Raw genomic sequence first — 9,779 nt, forward strand, 5'->3', positions numbered from 1 at the left:
AGCAAAGTAGAGAAAAGTCCTTCCTTGGGCCATTCTGTTCCACTTTCCACAGGGGTAACAGCTTTCTTCACAGCTTATCCCAACCGGCAACTACAAGCACTTTGGGACCTAACTGAATGTGAACATTGTCAAAAGAATTGGGCTAACAAGAGGCATCTGCAGCTCCATTTCCATCGCATTCAGTTGAGGCCATGTTGGCGATGTGGCAGAGAGGCTGGTGGGCAGACGCCCCCGCAGATGGATCCTCACATACTGTATGCATCACGACCAACTATAAAAACAGTCACAATGAATCAGCCGTGCTGCAGAGAGGCTCCTTGGATCCTTCACATTCTATTTCCATCTGCCTGACATTTGCAGGTTGTGGACAGTGACTCAATGAAGCAGAGGTTTCCAGTTCATCCACAAGCTGCCATCCTTCAGGGACTCACTCGCTGGCTGAGCCACTGCTTTGAAAGGTTTTGTTTATGAGAGTGAGCTAGCGCGGTAAATGGGCTTTATTTGCAAATGGGAAAGGGTTTTATTTTTAAAGAATATATGTGCATCTGTGAATGCCCCCTGACCTTTTGAAAAGTCACTAGAAGGGGTTCTAAGAGCTTCAAGTAGAAAACAGCACTCCGTCAGGAATTTTGCTGCAAATACCAATTTAGAAAATGAGCTAATCCACCTTGACAACATGTTGTCACTGTAGAGTTGCAAAAAAAAAAAAAAAAAGAATTATGCATAAATACAACTTTAAAATTTAGAGGCTCTGCAATTTAACAGCTTAAGTTTGCTTCAAAGGACCCCATTGGGGTGGGGGGCAACAGTTCGATTCAGGTGACAGCTAGGAATTCTACGGTTTCTCCAGTCTGCTCAGGTACTGGTTTGACGGTAACATGAGCTTTCCAACTTGTTTCAAACTGAAGTATTACGAAAAGGTAAATTATGTTTTGTATTCATGACTGAAAGCATTTTACTTTAAAGCCGGCGAGGCTGACGTTGTCAAGGTAGAGATTCAGGTTTTATGTACAATGCCTGCAGCCCAGCCGATCTGAGTGAGGCAACATGACAGCTTGTAATAAGTAATTTTTATACAGTTACATTTATCACTCAAGCAGGCTTGGCAATATTAAACACAGACCTTAAAATACTGCTGAGGAGGAGGACAGGGGCTGCAGGCCCTAAAAGCCTTTCCCCTTCTCCCTCCAAGTGCTGGTACAGAACTAGAATTTTTTCTGGTGTATTTTCCTGTTAATAAGGCACTTTTTAAGATATGCGTCCAAATGCTTTCCTACTGTTAATATATCACTAAGAGGTTAAGAATGGAATGACCCCATTTGGCCCAAAGGATGTTATTTCAGGCTTTAATGAATTAGATATTGCTATACCATTTTCAGGTGAAAATCAATTGCCTCAATTAACAAATTTCTACCAGTCCAAATATTTACAAAATGGAAGGCCAGGAGTCTGCAATTTCTGCTGCATTAGACCTTTGTTTCCCCTAAAGCTGTTCCCTCTGTATTCTTCATTAGCATTTCATTTTTGCTAAAGCCAGGAGGCCAGCTATATCTCTGTAATGGCTGAGACTTTTCTGCCTTCTGAAGTCCAATGTGAATATCATTTCTCTTGGACTTTCTACTGAGTGGAGTTTTGCTTTCATCATTCATTCAAGTACATCTAAAGTTGGAAAAGTATTAAGAATAGTCTAATTATACTACCTTGGAATCCTAATGGGGAAAGTGCCATCTAACATGGTATATGTTGTTTAAGAGTTCGTAAGCAACATCACTTTCAGTCATTTAATATTCCTAATATTGTTATGGAGTTGGTACCATTTTGAAACTCATATATCTACTAGATAAGAAAATTAAAGCACAGCAAGGTTAAGCAATTATTGGAAGGTTACACATCTAATAAATAGTGTGATAATGATGTGGATTTGGACTATCTAACTATAACATTTTATTCTTAGCCATGATGCTAAACTGACTTTCAAAGCAAAATGTCAGGGGAAAAGAGATTCTAATAAACCTAAGGTGGACATTCCTTTCAACTGTATTGAACATAGAAACTTCAGCTTATTAGAAATGATGGTGCCATCAATTGGCACATACCCATTAAACGATACCAGAAACTTTGTTAGTCCTTAATTGTACTGCCCACATCTTTAAGAGGGGGCTGCATTTCCTATAAAGAAGGCAAACTGAAATACAGACAAATTAATTTTCATCTAAACTCTAAATGAAATTTGATTGAGTTAGTTTGGTGTCATTTGAACCATGAAGTAAAAAGCCATTTTAATTTAAACCATTGTATTTTTCCCAATATGGTTCCAAATTGTGTCACAAACATATTAGATGCCAGGCACATGCTAGGTCCTGTGAAAGAGTAATGAGAAAAATTAAATATTGCTCTTTTCTCATGGGCTGTGCAGTCTCAAAACATTGGCTCAGTATGTTCTCACCACTATACTATAAAATGAAGATAACATATATGATGCCTATACTTCCTGAATTAAGAAATATACTTCTAGGGGCCAGAGAAATAGATCAGTGTGTAAAGGCATTGCCACCAAGCTTGATGACTGTAGTTCAATCCCTGGGATCCACATGGTCAAAAAAGAGAACCAAATCCTCAAAATTGTCTTCTGACATCCATATGAAAACCATAGCATGTGCAACTCCCAAAACAATAATAAATTATAATGTTAAAAAAGCAACGTATCACTGCAAATGGGAGGCAGACTGAATAAATAAATACATAGGTAAATAAATAAGCAGGATTTGTGTTTGCTTAGTCAGGTGTACGCACATCAAATAATAAGCAACTTACAGGTAGAGTGTGGAGATCATTATAATTTACCCTCTAGCTAGAAAACAATCTATCACTCAAAACAGCAAAGTGTATTTTTCATTTAACTCATTCAAACATGAAATTAGTAGCTACTGTAGTCTAAATGCTTGTATCCCTCTAAAATTCAATGTTCAAATCTGGAAGCCCCAAATTGATAGTACGAATGGGTACAGTCCTCATGAGCAAGATTTGTGGCCTTATAAAAGAACCCCCAAAGCACTTTCTAGGCCCCTTTACCATATAAGAACACTGCAAATGTCTGTTCTATTCAGCAAGAGGCAAGACCTCACCAGATAAATATCAAATCTGCCAGCATTTTGATCTTGGATTTCTCGGTCTCCAGAACAATGAAAAATAAACTTCTCTTTATTTAGAATCCACCAGTCTATGGTATTTCGTTATAGCAACCCCCCAAAAATAAGAATGCATTAATTATAATTGTTAGTAATCTCAAATTTAAATTTCACAACAATCTCTGGAAGGAACATCTACTGTTTTTAGGCCACAAACTGTATGTACCAATGACATGGGAAGAAACCTAAGCCTCGATTCTGCAAACTTCTGAATAGAAGGTAAACTGATCACTTTCTACAAGCAGGAAAAAAAGAGTCAATGTGTTGTGTGGATTCTACCCAAACCAGACAGCAGCTCTAGAAAAAAAAAAAGAAAAAGAAAAAGAAAAGCTAATGTCTGAACCAATTTATTTTTCTTCATATTTGTGCAACAATACAAAACAATCATATAAAAGAGTCTAGCTTTTATTTGAGATAAGGTCCCACTATGTAGCCCCAGCTGAACTGGAACTCGCTATGTAGCCCAATGTGGCCTGGAACTCACAGAGATCTGCCTCCTCTGCCTTCTGAGTTCTAGGATTAAAGGCATGCACCACATTCATAGCCAGCTTGGTATCATTTGAACTTTAAATATGATATAATATATACAGGTGTGATTCTCAATTTTGCCCCCTGTGGATTTTAAACAATGTCTACCAACAAGGTTGGTTTTTACAACATAAGTAGATGCTGCTAGCATCTACTAGGTTGTACCCAAGACAACTACCAAGTATCCTGCAATATACAAAGCAACCCCCACACAAAAATAACTTTCTGGCACAAAATAGCAATAGTTCCAAAGTTGAGAAACTTTGGTCTACAGACAGAAAAGATCTGGAAATAATTTGGATTCTTACCATCTCCAAACACAGCAAATAGAGAAGACCTAGGGAACTGCCATGGACTTCAGCCCAAATAATATCACATGGCATCTTGTGGACCTCCAGGGAGTGTTGCTAGATGGTCCTCAGAAAGCAGGAAATGGCTCCTAATTAGTAGTGTCCTCACAGGATGCAACTGCAGAGGACAATTTCCTGTCCCCCTATTTGATGGGAAGATTAATCTGTTACCGAATTCCAGATGAGGAAGGTTTTTGAAAGTTTCAAATAGCAAGAGCACTGCCGTAGAGAAGGCAATTATATGTAATTTGTACAGTGTTTGACAATCAAAATGTAAATAAGATGAGTTTATTGCAGTAAATGTGTATGGTATGTTTACCTTAAAGGACATCAGACCATAGAAATTCTAATGGGTTCTGGCAGTTGACAAGAATTATCTTTTCATATTGCACATTTTTTTAAATGGGAAAATAAGATGGTATATTTAGTCCTAGGGAAGTATAATCTCTGGAGGCTTTTTTTTCCCCTGATAAGGAGCAATGTAGGTATGGGGCTTTGACGAGATGGAGTTTTGATAACTTGTGTTCTAGGAAGAATTATCTGCAAAGAAACAATTAACTTTGTTGCCTGCACAGTGTTCTAAACACCTTCTAAAACACGATCAGCTCCTCAATCAGTGTTTTTCTCTCCCATATAACAATGTATATACCTATTGCACCTTTGAGTTTTGGTTTTTCATCTCATGTTTGAAAGGCTACCAGAGCTCAATAGCAAAAAGACTTTCACAATTCTCACTGCGAAACTAAAGCCTAACTTCTGTCATTGCTTATACATACAGTAGCCAACTCGGTTTGGTAAAGAGTAGGCATTCAACAAATAATAGCTTCATTCCATCCATCCCTTTCCCCATAGGTTACAGGGTTTTTTTCTTCCTTATTTCTAAAACTTCCAGTTCCAGAGTAAAAAGAATGATACTCATTTAATGGGATAGCCACAATCAATATGTTTTGATTCAATCATCAACTACCTGACCGTCTATCAGATGACTGTGGTCTTGAAATAAGATAGTAATAGAAATTTCAGAGTGTCAAGAAATTCTGGCCTTGGTGCTGACTTTAAAAGCATAGTGCCTACCTACCCCAACATCAAACCAGATTATATGGGGGAATTTTCCCTACTCCTAATGTGATCAGTTCTCCTTCCACTCTTGACAACTAGATTTCTTTTAGCTTCTTTACTGTAGAGACCAACACTACCTTTCATGACTGGCTGACTGTTTCTGGCCATTGAAACAGTACGTTAGCAGGACTTGACATGTATCGTGTCCCTGTCACAAAGCTGTTCACCTGATGAACCTCAGTCCATCAAGAACCATAAGCCTCCAGTTTACATCACTGTTATGGTAAGATGTGATGATTGTGAGCTCCTCAAACTACCTGAAAGTCTAATTCTACTCTACCTAGCACATGAGATTTACTTCATTTCAGTAAGTATACTTTTTTCTCTTTTCCCTCAAATTCTTAATAAATTTGTAATAAAATGCACTCCCATTAGGGAGTACAGTTGCTGCACCTTGTATTTGTAAACAAACAGCAATTGTATATTAAATCCTACTTGGTGCCATTAAGATCAGATCTTACTTGTTTTTACTTCTTTAATCATCTGCCACTGTTAGGTGTGTTTATGTATCTCACCTCTCTTACAGTTCTGGACTTCTAGGACATCAGAAAAGCTACTTGAGATCAATCCCAAAGGGAAGCTTGGGGTCACCTGAAGGAGATCTGTTTGCAATCAGGAAAATTTCATGGTGTGCATTAAATTAACAAAGCTTCCATAGAACCTAGAATATCTAAATGTATTCAAGATGGTTCTAGGTAAGGCCAGAAGTATACAACCCATGATCATTTACTAGAGAGAAAGCTTAAGGTGAGTTCCAGGAAGTCTGCATGGAGGTGGGTCTAAGCCAGTGATTTTCAAGACTTCATCACTTCTCTCCCATATTCCTATCATCTGTCCCAACCCTTCCTAATACTGTAAGACCCCTCAAAGTCATTCTGGACCTGAAGAAACAAACAAGAATATGCGATTATGGTCTGGAGAGATGGCTCAGAGGTTAAAAGCACTGGCTGCTGTGGCAGAGGACCCAGATATGGTTTCCAGCACCCTCATGGCATCTAACAACTATTTATAGCTCCAGTTCCAAGGGATCTGATGCCCTCTTCTGACCTCCATAGTCATTGCACAACACTGGTGCACTTACATGCATATAGGCAAATTGCTCATTCACATACAATAAATAATTTTAAAGAGTATATAATTATGAAATGACCACCAAGTTCTTAAGCCAATGTGAGGAATAATTTGGGGACACCTGTTTTCAAACCAAGCAGTCACTAGACAAGTAAGTTTGTCTTAAAGCTAAAACATCAGTCAGCAACAGCCCTGCACTGACCAACTGCAATTCAGCTACTTCAATGAAACAATCAAATTAGCTTAGTTGTTGTGAAATCTAATTGGTATTGTGACAGCTAAGTCTTAAGCATCCTCTTCAATCAGTCATAGAAACTGGGACTCAGTATTCCCAGTGGTTAAAATTTTAAAGCCTAATTGTGTGCTGTAAACCATAATAGAATATGGGCCAGTGATAAATTGAGTCTTATTCCTGGTTCAGCACCAACTACATGCCTACCTATGTAAATTTCTTGGCACTAGGCTTTCTAATTTAAAATAATAATAATAATAATAATAATAATAATAATAACATGTTGTTAAAACATTAAGGACAGAGTCATTATGATAATTAAGATAATAACAAAGCACCTGATTCTCCCTTGCTGAAAAGACCAACTATCCATCAGCCCCTGGTTTTTCACCCTGTAGGCAAGGGCTACCTTATAAACGTGACCATGCCAGATTCAGTTATCCAATCTTAATTTCTGCTTTAAGACTAGACAAAAAATCAGGTCCAATAATAAGTACAAGTGTTACAGAAGAAATCAATGTTTGCTAATGCTTTCAGATCTTGATTGAAAACCGCCTGGGGAAGAACATATTTTAATAATTATGTCCGCATTCTGTTCACATAAATTCACTCAATTTTCAGTGTGGCGAAGTGCAACTTGCCCTCCAGTTTTTTCTAGTAAGTTCTACCTTAAGAGAAACAGTGTGGAAGTATATAGGAAGTTGTTCAGTTATCAGTACTCTTTTTTTCTTTTTTGCAAAGTAGGCTTTAAGAAAGTTATTTTTCCTAGAAAATAAAAAAATGCATATTAACTGAAGAGTAGTTGACAACCTGTATGCCTTTCCTCTAGACTTGATGGATTTAGCCAACTGTAGTTGACATCTCTGAAAACAAATACAGACAACATAATGAAAGCCCAGATAGATTTGGGCCAGCACTATTACAGTGAGCTCAGCCAACTGTCCACTTGATAATATTTTTAAAAGAACCAAGTCTTACTAAATGCCAATGAAGTTTTAATTTCAAATCGTTTGTTTAACTTAATGTGCAAATTATGAAAGCACACCGATTTCCAAGCTATCGAGACAGATTTTTAGAGCCATGCTGTTTAAAGTGATTGTAGCTCAGAAACATCTCTTTTCAATTAGCTCTGAAACCTCTTTCAACAGCCTTTCATAAATAGGCCAACATTAATGGCACGCTCAGCTCAGTACTGCTCTCTAATGGAAATGCACAATGGGCCTTGCGCCATGCCTGCAGGGGCAAACATCTTCCATTTCAGACAGATCCAACAAGAAGTTCCGCCAGCTATTCCAGGCCTCTCACTTTTGAGTCTCAGGTTTAGCTCATTACTAATCAATGCCTGTGTTTTTTTAATTACATAGTACAATCAGTAATGATTTGTCACTCGTTGAACCTGGGCAATCTTCTAAGCCATCACCAATGTAAACAATGCAAAGACAAGGTAACCTTAACTGCCAGGCCTCTACGTTGGAAGAGACATTTCCCATAAAAAGGAAATGCTGAGCTGGAAAGAAAGTGAAGAAAGATAATGCCCCTATATTTAAAATGCTTTAAATCCTCGACCCTGTCCTTTCACTGTCCAGGGTCCATATAATGCTGATAATTCTTTTGCCACATTTATCAAAGAACTGTGTTGTACACTCAGTGGATATTGATTAATATACTAAGAGCAAGTTTTGACTTTTAATATTTTTATTCTTATATCACATGTATGAGTGTACTGTCATGTATGTAAATTCATCCGTGTCATGCAATACCTACGGAGGTCAGAAGAGGGCATAGGAGCCCCTGGAACTGGAGTTACAGACTGTTGTTAGCCACCATGTGGGTGCTGGGAATCAAACCCGGGTCCTCTGCAAGAGCGGCCAGTGCTCTTAACAGGTGAGCCACCTCTCCAGCCCCTGAAGTTTTGTCTTTTAGAATCTAGATTGACATCTTCCTCTTGTCGATAAAAGAGATTCTGAAGTCAACTTTATATTCCAATAGCTGTGACTGTGATGCTGGGTTGATCCAATGGGTAGGAGTATGATTCTGTGCTCCAGAATGAAAATTTTTTTCCACAATAAATTAATTACCTTATAATAGTAAAACTGATTATGATGATATAAATACACTTATAAATTATATAGAAAGTGAATCAGTAAGAACAAATGTTTAGCCAGTCAGAATAGACTCTGAGTAGTATCAGTCAAGTCTTAGTAGAAAAACTTTTCTCTAGTAAGCCAAATTGGAATTTTTTTTAATATTTAAGCTTTAAAGGCATATAGTCCATTTTGTAGCCATGTAGGTCTGAGATGATAATGCAAAAGTAGGAATAAAAGATAAAAAGTAACCTGTAAATAGCAAGTGTTGCCATGTTAATGAAACATTATTTGTAAAACAGTAGTTGGTGGGCCATATTTTGTTCAAAATCAGAATCATCTGATAACTTAAAATTTTTAAAATACTTAATTCTAGCACATACCTACTTATGAAAGTATAAATGCTTGTTTCTGTAAGTTGTCAAAGAAAATTCTGTCCAAATATATTGCAAGATTGATACTGAAATGCAGGTATAAAAGGAATTAAAAATTAAAGTGTTGTGTTGTTTTGGATGTTGTACCACAAACAGGTATAGTATCCCCTTAGCTGACAATGACAAGATCCTCTAGCTATAAATTTATCTATTTATAAATTGATAGAATGGACAAAGGACAAGAGAGATTCATGTATACTTTTTCTAAAGTAAATTCAATGAGTAAAAAGATTATTTCTTTTATGAAATAAATTAATAATTATTCCACTTGTAAAATGGAATCGAGCATAATCTTAAAATCTCTTTGAAGAACAAGATTCTATAATGTCTTGAAATATGTCATTCTGGTAAAGCACTACAAGGATTTTCATTGAAGTTTGGAAAAAAAGATACAGCTTATGAGCTTAAACAGAAGAGGTATCAAATTCAGAAAAATGAAATCAGTGTATAATTACTTGATTATGGAATGGTTATCAATGAAAAGATGACTTACATGTCTACAAAATTTATTGAGAGTCAAAATAGAAATATGAGTTGCTTTCCTTCATATATATAAAAGTGTTTTAAAAGATGTTCATACACAGGTGCCAAGGATCCAAGTGCAGCTGATTATGACTAGTAATAATCAGATACATACAGATTAGAGAGGCATGTGCCAACATCTCAGTGTTAGTAGCAAAAACAATGAGTCCTCTGCAATGAACAATATATTCTAAAATGAAATGGAGATCTTTTTTAAAGGTTAAAAACGTTCAGTTTTATGTCTTACAGAG

The sequence above is a fragment of the Nannospalax galili genome, unplaced genomic scaffold, assembly GCF_000622305.1.
Source record: "Nannospalax galili isolate Female #2095 unplaced genomic scaffold, S.galili_v1.0 scaffold329, whole genome shotgun sequence".
Lineage (NCBI taxonomy): Eukaryota > Metazoa > Chordata > Mammalia > Rodentia > Spalacidae > Nannospalax > Nannospalax galili.